At 38.7% G+C, this 12,467-nt stretch overlaps 1 protein-coding gene across 6 annotated transcripts in view; it reads right to left on the bottom strand.

Moving 5' to 3' along the window:
* Positions 1-12,467, bottom strand: part of INPP4B (inositol polyphosphate-4-phosphatase type II B) — an 840,917-nt gene that overhangs the window by 761,560 nt on the left and 66,890 nt on the right. Inside the window, exon 2 of one of the 6 annotated variants that reach the window (XM_023225976.3) lies at positions 947-1,037. The exons of the other annotated variants lie outside the window; for them this stretch is intronic. The gene's annotated coding sequence lies outside the window, so the exon portion shown is untranslated. The remainder of the gene's footprint in view (positions 1-946; positions 1,038-12,467) is intronic. 6 annotated transcript variants of the gene reach the window in all.

Below are 12,467 nucleotides of genomic sequence, written 5' to 3'. Positions count from 1 at the left end.
TATAATTCCAGCTCATAAAACTTGTATAAGAAACTCAGCAAAAAGCTTCTTTTTTTTTTTTTTTAATCAAATACAGGACAATGTAAGTCAATGTATCATTATTTTCCAGCTAACAAGGTGCTATTTTTTTCTCAATAAATATATTACTTCAGCTGAGGTTGGTCTGTTGAATTTTTCCAGCCCATTAGATTCTCACTTAATGAGATTTTTCTCTCTAAAGAAAATAGAGATATTGAATCAATATAACTTATAGAAAAGTCGAGAGCAGTGAAACATCTGCATAAACATCTTAATCACAGACATTGGAATCAGAAATAGAAATATCAGAATACCTATCCATCATGTTCTCATTACTTTAAATTTTATTTATATTGTACAACAAACATTATTTGTAGGGTATGCCTATCAGTTAATCATTTACATAACCACTGTCATGGCAAAATAAAATATTCAAATATAGAATAACAACAGAATAATATTAAGATATAAATGTTTGTTTCTTCTCACTAATGTCTATTTTAAAAATCACCTGGACTCATTAAATATTTTGTTTATGGTGAGTCTGACAGCAGAAAGCATAAGGTCTTTTTTGTTGTTGTTGTTTTTGAGATGGAGTCTCATTCACTCTCTTACCCAGGCTGAAGTGCAATGGTGGCATGATCTTGGCTTACTGCAACCTCAAGTGAGTCTCCTGCCTCAGCCTCCCAAGTAGCTGGGACTATAGCCGTGCACCACCATGTCCAGCTGATTTTCGTATTTTCAGTAGACACAGGGTTTCACCATGTTGGCCAGGCTGGTCTTGAACCCCTGACCTCAAGTGATTCTCCTCCCACAGTGATTCTCTCCCAAAGTACTGGGATTATAGCCATGAGCCTTTATGCCCAGCCATGCAGTATTTTCTCGCAAAAAATCTAAACCAAAAGGAAATCAATGTGTGCTTCCTTACCTAAGACCATAGGAGGCTGGAACTGAAATAGGGTTTAGAAATTGTGTCCATGGATTTTTAACCCCAGAGGGTCCACAGATGACACCAGCGTCTGAAATTACACAAGGAAGAACACATGTACTTGTGGATGTGTACAGTGGGAGGAGAAATAATAGAGATGATATACACAGAGTTCAGAAGATTCTTAATGACTCTAAAAAAAGTAAGAGCACCCACTTTAACTCAAACTCTTTATCTCACACAATAGGAAAAATAGAGGCCCAGATTGGGGAATAAAGTCACCCAAGCTGATGAAACTAGTTAGCGATTCAGATGACACTGGTTTCCTCAATGATAATCGAAATGCTCATTCCACTTTTCACACTGCCTCTATTCAAAGCCCTCCAATGTGAAATTTTAAAAATGGAGCTTTTGAAAATGGGAAGTTACAATACTGTTTGCTTTATCACTCTTTTAGATTGTTCTTCTTCTGGGGGAAAAAAAAAAAACACTTTGGAGCTTAAAAGTGGGAATTCATTTGAAAGAAGGAGAAAAATCTAAAGAAGCAGGATGCCCTTGCTTCCAAACTACGAAAGAGATATGAAAACTTAATCTTCCAGCCAAGACAAGTTTTAAACATGATAAGGGTAGGTAGGTAATATTAGACAGTTTGAGACCCCTACATCTGTTATAAACCTCATTGAGTATAGAGTGACAGGAATGGGCTGGCTCTGCAGCCAGATTATCTGAGTTCAAATTCAGTCTCTTTCACTTTCCAGGTGTAAAGTCTTACGTAAGTTACTTAGCCTCTCTGTGCCTCTGTTTCAAATACACTGGGGACAGGAATAGTACTTATCTTCATTTGGGTTTCTCAAAAATAGAACATGACAAGATCTTGGATGCAGGTATTTGGCTTGGGAGATGCCTCTGGAAGGAGTTATGAATGACAAGAGTGAGACAGCTATAATAGGAGTAAATTATAGAAGTCGCTTCTATAAGCAATGGAAGTTTGACTCAGCTGAGACTTCCAAGAGTATACAAAATGCCTTTTAGAATTGTCCATTCAAAGGGTGGGAAGCTAGAGAATTTACCCACCAGCTCTTGTGCATCTGTGGTTGAGGGTTGCCCTGACAATGTTAAATCCACTTCACTTCCGTGCCAGGACATAAAAGAATCTAGTGACTTCCTGCACCTTAGAGAAGGCCTGAACAGGCAGACTGATACTTGTGCATGGGGTGAGACACTGAGCACAAGTCTGAGCTCACACAAAACTCTCTGCCATAGTGATGGCTGAAATCTGAGTTATGTCACAGTGACACAGGGCACTGGAAGCATTGGCTGTGTTGTCTACCTCAAAAGCATTGTTGTAGGGACTTAATAAAGTAATTCATGTAAAGTGGTTAGAACAAACCTCACATATAGCAAGGGATCAATTATGTCAGCTGTGATACTTCTTTTTAACATTTACTGAGTGCCTACCAGACACTAAGTACTATACCATGTGATACAAAAATAATGACAATAAATTAAGTGAATAAATAAATACTAAACACTCTGCTCTCAGTCTCTTCACAGTTTACCACAGGCAGCAAAGAAGCATTTGCCAGTCAAAGCAGTAGACATCGAGATAAATGTGTACATTGGGGGGTAATTGCTACACAAAGTAACACACTCTGTTACTTTGGATAGCAACACACTCTGCCCAGAGATCATAACAGTCAGAAAGATTTCCCAGGGGATGTGCCATCTGACCACAATCTTACCAGACACATAGGAGTGGCCTCAGGAATGGCCGTGGAGATGACTGAAATCAGAGTTAAGTCACAATGACACAAGGAAGTGAAGGCATTGGCTGTATTATCTACCTCAGAGCATTGTTGTAGGAATTTAATAAAGTAATTCATGTCAAGTGGTTAGATCAAAGCTGGCACATAGCAAGAGATGTGCATTTCAAGTACTGAGAGCAACATCTACAGAAGCAAGTCACAGAAGCAGGAAAGAACAAGGAGCTTTTAGAGAACAGCCAGGGTGCTCAAAGAGGCCAAGACATTGAATTCCATGGCTGACTGTCAGAAAATAAAGCTGTACCATGAAGAGGTCAAGATGTGGTCATAAAGGATAAACAGCTACATTTGCCGTAGTTTGGGATTAATTCTACAGGCAAAAGGGAACAAGGAAAGAATTTGTTTTTAGGAACTTGCTAGAAGTATGGAGGATAGATTTGTGGAAAACTATACTAGATACAGAAAGGATCAGATGGTATTCTATTACAATAGTCCAAGGTAAATGTTGTGAAGATCTGAACTAATCTGAAAGAGTGGTAGTGAAGAGAAGAGGTCAAATTTATAGGTTTTGATGACTGGATATACATGGAAATGAAGAAAGAATCATGTTTCTGAGATGACCCCAGGCTTCTGTCTTAAGTGGTTGCTTGTTTAGCAATGCTGCCAACCAAACAGGAAATAAATAAGGGACATGCATCTTAAAGAAAGGAGAAGAAAATAATGAGCTCATTTTGAACCTGTTGGCTTTGAAGGATCTACCTAGTGCATGCTCTCTGCAGCTGCTCTACTCGTGTCCATTGTGAACTCAGCGAAACGGAGGTGAGAAAGGCACAGAGAGTTCCCCATAATGCTCTGCAAGGTACTTTGCAGGATTTTTCTGGATCCCAGAGTGAAGCCAGATCTTAATAAGTACACCTGCGATATTTTAGTCAACTATAACTAAGCTACATGCAACCATTTTTTAACTCTGCTAGTTTACTATATCATTGTTAGAGTAGACATTAAGACTATGGCACATGGGTGTTTTAATGATATGATACAAATTAACATTATGTCTGAAATTCCCCTATGGATGATTACTCTTAAGTGATTGTTCTTTTCAGGAATTTTTATTTTAAAAGTGCAAATACCAGCCAGGTGTGGTGACTCACACCTGTAATCTCAGCACGTTGGGAGGCTGAGGCAGGTGGATCATCTGAGGTCAGGAGTTCAAGACCAGCTTGGCCAACATGGTAAAACCTCATCTCTACTAAAATACAAAAATTAGCCAGGTGTAGTGGTGTACCCCTGTAATCTCAGCTACTCAGAAGGCTGAGGTGGGAGGATTGTTTGAGCCAGGAAGACAGAGATGGCAGTGAGCTGAGATCCCACCACTGCGCTCCAGCCTGCGCAATACAGTGAGACCTTGTCTCAGAAAAATAAAAAATAAAATCATAAAAGTAAAAGTGCAAGTATCTTTGGACCCACACATTGGGTATTATTACTCATTGACAAATCTTGTTTTTCTTCAAGTGAGAGAGAGGCTCATAGAAAATGGGAAGGCATTGAAGACCAACATCATTATTTTAGCTCTTTGAACTCAGCCTTCAAATTCTGGCATGATATATGGTGTCAAAAAAATTACATTAAAAACTGACTGAGTTATCCTTGCAGAATACTGATAATAGTTGTTTGCTTAGTTGGTTGGTTGGTTTACAAAATCAGATGACTTCTTAGTCACAGGAGTCTGCCAAAGAACCTGAAGTATTCCCTTGGTTGGAAGTAAAGCCAGCAACTTTGGTCCAATACCAATGTTCCATGTATAATATTAAGTTATATTATCTAAAATTTTATAATAAAGATAAACATTTAATCATGTTAATATAAGTAAAAGGGCTGTAATTTGTGAGAAGACATAAGCCAGTCTCTCAGCTTACAGAGAAGACAAACTTTTCTGACAGATCATTTTTTTCAGTGAATTAATCGCATTGGTTTTCCTGCCTAATAAACTGACACCAGGAGCATCAAATCTTCATCTCCTCTATTAAGTGAAACTATTCCCACTGCCTTCCTACCACATTATTTCATTAGGCAAGTACCTTAGGTCAGAGTTTCTTTTACCAATTATAGGCCTCATCAATTCCCCAATCTCAGTTTTAAAAGGCTCTAATAGGAATTTAAGTTTCCTATAACTAACAAGCAATTTCATTAGAAAAAGAATGAAAGAGGAGTGATTACAGGATTAAAGAGAAAACACATGCACTCATCTGTGCCGTGTTCTCTGAGAGGCAGTGGTGATACAAGTGTGGTATCTGCTTCCAAGGAGCTCACAGTCAAGCATAAGAAAAGGCTGTGATATGCGTGGAGAGCTACAAGACAGGGCACAATTCTTACCACAGGAAAAGGATCTGGCCGCCTAGACAGCAAGGCAGACTGTCACTGAGATGGCATTAGTCCAGCAGTTAGTCAGTCCATAAATACATATTAAGGCAAGTACTATTGTAGATAACTCATAACTCATTCTAGTTGGAAAGTGCAGGTAACAAATGCATCCTGCACTGCACCCAGTATGGTCTACAGAGAATTTGAAATCACAGGATGCTCATTATCCAAGGTGGTCAGGGAAGACTTCTGAGGACTTGAGGGGGAAGCTCTGAAAGACAAGCATTTCGAGCTCAAATTATAAGAACAAAGTTCCTACGTAAGAAAAAGTTTCTTTGTCATGTTTGAGTGACAGAAAGTGGGTAAATGGAACCATACCATGTGAACAAAGAGGAGAGAGACAAGCTAGAAGTTACTCAGAGGTCAGATTAAGTGGGCCATTGGATAATGTGGTTAGAAATTTACATTTAATTCTAAGTAGAAGCCATTGGAGAAGTTTTAAAATGGGGATGTTATGATCTGATGTACGCCCTAGAGAAGTTTCTCTGGCAAATGTATGGGGAACCAATTTTAGGGAAGTAATAATGAAGGCAGGTAGACCAATTAGGAGGCTCTGAATGTAGTTCAGGAAAGAATATGGTGGTTCTATTCCAGGTAAGAAATGATGATGGCTTGGACCAAAGCTGTGGAAAAGGAGATGGTAAAAATCTGTAAGACTCGGATATATTTTGGTAATGAACTGACAGGTCTTATTCATGAATACCATGTGGAAAGGAGAAATCAAGGCTTATGCTCAGGTTTGGCCTGAGCGGTACTGCAGTGCTGTAAATGGTTGTACCTACAAACCATTTGCCTTGGTCACAAGGGAAACTTGTGACCCAGAAGTGATCTGATTTTGTAAACCAACCAACCAACTAAGCAAACAACTATTATCAATATTCTGCAAGGATAACTCAGTCAGTTTTTAATGTAATTTTTTTTCACGTCACACATCATACCACAAGGCTGAGTTCAAAGAGCTAAAATAATGAAGTTGGTCTTCAATGACTTCCCATTTTCTACGAGCTTCTCTCTCACTTGAAGAAAAACAGATTTGTCAGTGAGCTGAGAAAATAGTACTGCAGTGCTGTAAATGGACTTTTACTTGAGATAAGGAAGAGAAAAAAAAAACAAGAGTTCTCTGGTCATGATAAGTTTTTGATTCTAATTGGGAAGGCAAGGGATTAAGTAGATACTTGGATATGTGAGTACAAGATAGGTAAAGAGAGGTCCAGGCTGGAGATATAAATTTGTGAGTCATCAGGGAATAGATGGTTTTGAAACGATCTTAATAAGGCCCTGAAATGTGTCATTCATTCAATTCACACTTATGAGGTATCTGTAATGTGTGAAGAAGGTACTATTCCTGTGCTGGGATAACCAGGATGCCTGTCCTTAAGGAGCTTACAGCAGAGTGTGTGGAGGCGTGTGTCTCTGGGGTGAGAGTGAGGCATCAATAAGTAAAATACACAGCAGAAGGAAATAGCTGTGAAAGAGAATGAAGCAAAGTGGCGTTGAAGTTGTGATTAATTCCAACCGAACAATCTGTTTCTCCCAGACTATCACATTTCAGATGACTCTTAAATAATGCATAGGTATCAGCAGGTAGATGAAAAGGAAAGGAGCTGAAGTTCAGTGAGGGCAGTAGCAGGAAGGTGCAAAAGCAAATGCAAAACACCATCATGGCGCAAGAAGGAATAAACGAATAAACAACACACAAACCCAACAGTAAAAGAGCCTAAAGTCTACATAAGGAAATTGACATGCAAACAAATAATAAAAGTGGCTGTCCAAAGGAGTGTAGGTGATGTATGAAGGAAAATTCACCCTATGAAATTTGATGCTTTAAAGACACAATCTGGCCAGGTGTGGTGGCTCACACCTGTAATCCTAGCACTTTGAGAGGCCAAGGCAGGTGGGTTGCCTGAGCTCAGGAGTTCGAGACCTGCCTGGGTAACATGGCGAAACCCTGTCTCTACTAAAAATACAAAAAATTAGCTGGGTGTGGTGGCGCATGCCTGTAATTTCAACTACTTGAGAGGCTGAGGAACTAGAATTGGTTGAACCTGGGAGTCAGAGGTTTCAGTGAGCTGAGATTGCACCACTACACTCCAGCCTGGGTGACAGTGAAACTCTGTCTAAAAAAAAATATTAAAAAATTTAAGAAACAGACACAATCTAACAGTACAGTTGTTAATAAGGTCTAAATCTTAAGGACTCAGGAAATGGATGCTCTTAGAAACTGATGCTGGAAAGTAAAAATGAAAGCATCCTCCTAGACTAGAGATAAAAAAGAAATTAGTTAATATTAATAAATAATATTAGCAAAAAAGTTAGAACTCTAGTGTGGCACAAGAGCAGACATAAACTCCAAAGGTTGGTATCTTCCACTAAAAAATTACCTTATTGACATTTTTTTATTATTTATTTATTTATTTTTTGTTTGACAGCAATAGGGGTTTTTTATTTGTTTCTTAAATATGAGCATTATGGTATGTTCCAGGCCTTCCCAGTCTACTGGGAAGGGCCATAGCTATTGAAAAATATAAACATAGTGACGTGGGAATCTGGAGGCTAAAATTGCACTGGAAAAATGTCCTCACCTTTTGTTATTGTATGCAAACCATTGCCAACAAATACAGAGCTTAGAAATGATAGATTTTCTAGTTACCATGTACTTGTATTTTAAAGTGGCAGAACTGTCTAATGGAATATACAGTTTATTATTAAAATTCACATGAGCTACACATATGCGCACACACAAATGTACACACACACATTGCTCTCTATACATTCGGTATACTAGGATATTTCTTGATGTGAGATTTACTATCTACAAGCTCAATTATTTTTACTGGAAGAGCTAAATTTTTAAAGCAGCTTGAGCTTCAATGTGATACACTTCTTAGAGGGCAGATGTGAAAGAAGACATCATAATTTCGCATTCATCTCTGTACTCCTGAGGTTCTGTAATTTTTTAAAACATGAGTCACAAAGTAGAGATGTGTGAAGAAGAAATGCACAGGCATGGAAACACATAAGCAAGAAAACACTATTTCTCCAGTATTATCAGAAGAGTGGTGACTAAAATTTCTGCTGTTGTTGTTTCCCCAGAAGAGAATGAAATTGATCTGGATTTTTGTAGAGTAACAGCCATCTGCTACCATGGATAACAACAGTAGCGCTGCCCTCCAAAAGTTATTCCTATTCACTGGAGTTGGCCTCAAGCATCATTTTACCAGATAGTATTTAAAACTGAGATGGTAACATCCAATATTAAAACCATGGTGGTGGTGTTTTGTTTTCTGTCTTAATTTTATCGCCTTTAACTTTTTGTTAGTTTTCTTAAGAGAAGAGTGCATGTACATAAATAAAATCTCAGAGGCTTTTCTTTAATCCGTTCCTCACAGTGCTCAACAATTATTTCTCCCTTTCTATCCAGACTGTGTAATTCCAAGATGATCAGAGAAAAACTTGCCATCTGGATGTCATAAGTAAATAACTTGTTTCTGAGGCCTGCCTGGAGCTGTCTGAACCAGTGCAATCGTGGAGGTGTTGGCTAACGCAACAGTAATCACACCATCTGAGATGAAGACACCTTCGGGCTCATTCCTGTTCAACTGTTCTTCACTATGACATTTCTTTAGCCTCTGTCTGAAGATCATTAAAAGGTAGTGCTGCAATCCTCTCCAAAGGCAGGTTAGTTATATTTGGACATCTTAATAATCATAAAATTATTCTTTCAATCTAAGTTAAAATCTGCTCCCATGGAACTTGAATCAATTTGTTCTTTTTCTGCCACTGGAAACTAAAGTGAGCATGATCCCTTTACATACAACATCTGAAATATTTGAAGGCAGTAATTATAAGTAATTCACCTACAACAACTTCATAAACACTTATTCAATTATAAGTACTTCATCAATACTATCTCTTTCATTTTTTAATCGCCTGTTCCATTTACAAGCTGTTTACCAGAGTTATTTATTGATTTTGTCTTCTGCACATCTTGTTTGTCTCTTTTTAAATGAGTTATTTTGAAACTGTTTTAGACTTACAGAAAAATTGCAAAAATAGGGCAGAATTCTCATATACCTTACACATGCAGTTTCTATTATTAGCATCTTACATTAGTACGTATATTTGTCACAATTAGTGAACCTATATTGATATAATTAACTGAAGTTCTTACTTTACTTAGATTTCCTTCATTTTTAATGTCCAGATTTCATCTAGCTATTTCATTAGGCTCCCCTTTACTGTGACAGTTTCTCAGGGTTCCTTGTTTTTTATGGCCTCGATACTTTTGAGGAATACCAGTGAAGTATTTTGTAGAATGTCTTTTACCAGAAATTTGTCTGACGATTTTCTTATAATTAAACTGGGGTTATAGGCTTATGGAGGTAAACCAGTAGTAAAAGTGCTATTTTCATCATATAGTATCAAGGGAAAATACCACGAACATGATTTATCACTGTTGATGGTGACCTTGATCACCTGGTGAGACAGTGGTTGTCAGGATTCTCCTCTGTAAAGTTACTCTCCTCCACGCATTCTTCTTTACTGTACTCTTTGAACCAATGTCATTATACAGAGCACACAGTTCAAGAATGGATAGTTATGCTCAAACTTCATGAAGGCAGAGTATCAGCATATGATATTTAGAATTCATTGGCATCAGATACTTGTCTTTGTCCATTAATTTACTTATTAAATCATTTATTATATCCACATGGATATGTTGAGTATCCTTCTGTATGTTTATTTACCCTCTACATATTTTTTTCCTTTCTTCCTTCTTTCCCTCCTCCCTCCCTCCCTTCTTCCTTCCTTCCTTCCTTCCTTCCTTCCTTCCTTCCTTCCTTCCTTCCTTCCTTCCTTTTAATGGAGATGGGATCTCACTGTGTTGCCCAGGCTGGTCTTGAATTTGTGGGCTCAAATAATCCTCCCACCTTGGACTCTCAAACTGCTGAGATTACAGGCATGAGCCACCATGCTGTATATTTTCTTTAGTGAAATGTCTATTTAGATCTTATGTCCATTTAAAAAATCAGATTTTTCAAATGTTCAGTTTTTTTATGTATTTTATATATATTATATATTCTATCTAAAATATATCCATTATCAGATACGTTATTTAGGAAGGAAGCATCTCATTTCTCATTATTAAGCATGATGTTTACTGTAGGTTTTTTTGTAAATGATATATTGAGAATACTCCTATTCATATTTGGTAAGAGTTTTTATGATAAATGAGTATTGATTTTGTCAAATGCTTTTTCTGCATCAACTGATATGATCACCCAATGTTTCTTTTTAGCCTATTGATATGATGGATCTTTGTATTTTACAATATATCTATGTCTTTCCATATAGAGTGTATATGGGGATCCCAAACCCCCAGGCTGTGTACCGGTACCAGTCTGTGGAGTGTTAGGAACTGGACCGCACAGCAGGAAGGGGGCGGTGGGCAAGCAAGTATTACTGCCTGAGCTCTGCCTCCTGTCAGATCAGCGGTGGCCTTAGATTCCCATAGGAATGCAAACAATAGTGAACTGTCTATTTGTGGGATCTAGGTGGAACACTCCTTATGAGAATTTAACTAATGCCTGATGATCTGAGGTGGAACAGTTTCATCCCAAAACCATCACCTACCCACCCCTCCCCAGTCCGTGGAAAAACTGTCTTCCATGAAAGTGGTCCCTGGTACCAAAAAGGTTGGGGAGTGCTGGTACAGAGTACTATGTTGATATTGACAGGAGACAGGCAAATTCCTAAACAGACAGGGATGGGTCCCTGATGAAACCCAACTTTCAAGCCAAAGACAGTTTAAACCCTGAAAACTGGGCTGCCAGTTCCAGGTAGAGTCCACAACCAAGGTGAGAACTTCTATCCCCATCTTACCTTTTCTCTATATGTATTGGTTGCTTCTGGACAATGCCTTTTAACCAATTAATGGTGCTTTCTCCAAGCCCACCCATGGACCAATGAGCAAGCACTCCCCAATTTTAAGCCCATAAAAAGCCCAGACTCAGCCGCACAGAGAGCTACCCCTGCTTTCAGGGTCCCCTCTCACAGGTGAGAGCATTCTTTCTGTCACTCAATGAAATTCTTCTCTGCCTTACTCACTCTCTGGTGTCTGCAGCACCTCATAGCTCTTGGTCTCAGGATAAGAACTTGGAACTGGCAGAGCTGCAGGCAGCAGGAATAAAAGAGTTGTAACATGCTTCCACTTGCCAAACTACCAGACTGAAGAGCTGCAACATTTCTTGGGGACTCAGACCTCGGACACCCCGAGAAAGAACTGTAACACCCCTTGGAGTTCTGCGATTGCTGGTATCTCCAAGTTTTCGGGCCCCACCATGTTCCTCTCATCTAGACACCGGAGCCCAACATGGAAGCCACTCACAGCATGCCCAGTCCATCCACAGGCTGAGCTCTGTGCCACAGCAGGCGTGGGATCCAAGTGGGCGGAGCAAGCCCCATAGGCCCAAGTGATGACCAGACAGAGGTGGCAGCGGCTGCAGATATTTCTGGCTTGTGAAACGGCACAAAAGGAATCCTGTAACAATGTGACTATTACTTCCTTTGTTTCTACTAATATAAGTGATATATGTATTAATTTTTTAATACCCTGATACCCAATTTGTGCTTGCTATTGAGAAAGGTCTCAAATTATTTTCTCTCACTAATTATTCTTGATTTAGATAGTTTCCATTCTCTACTCATGTAGCTGATTTTTTATTTCTCAATATACAATCTTACAATTATTCTTATCAAATTTAATTAAATATTCATTAAACGAGTATGTATTGAATGTCTTCTGTGTGCTCCTCTATTTTAGGTACTGGGAATTGAGCATTGAGTGGAACAGGCCATGTTTGTTCTCATCAAACTTGCATTCTGATGGAGGTGACAAATCATAAATACATAAATAATTACATGTATCAGATTCTAATAAGTACTATGAAAAAATAGAGCAATGTCTGGAATACACTGAGGGCTGAGATGTTAGTTCACTGAGCATGGTAAGGGGGCCTCTCACATTAAATTGGATATTTGAAGCATGAGAAGTCAGTTTATTGAGATTTATCTTTTGAGTTCTGCCATCGAGCATATTTTATCATTTACAGCTTTGCATTATTAAGTGCAATCAGCAGGACAGGGCCAAGGACAGAGCTCTGTTGACTGTATGGCTCTACAGCTTTGAACTGTGTCAACTCAGCTATGTGGGAACTACATTTCCCATAATTCCTTTCCATTTCTGGTTAAGATTGGCTACAAGAGAAATTTATGGAGATTGAAAGTCAAGAGGGAAGCAGCAGCCACATTGATGCTGGGAAGATTTGGAGCAGGAC

Source organism: Piliocolobus tephrosceles, chromosome 3, assembly GCF_002776525.5.
Source record: "Piliocolobus tephrosceles isolate RC106 chromosome 3, ASM277652v3, whole genome shotgun sequence".
Classification (NCBI taxonomy): domain Eukaryota; kingdom Metazoa; phylum Chordata; class Mammalia; order Primates; family Cercopithecidae; genus Piliocolobus; species Piliocolobus tephrosceles.
The sequence above is the reverse complement of the archived record's forward strand: the minus strand, read 5'-3'. Positions and strand labels throughout refer to the sequence as shown.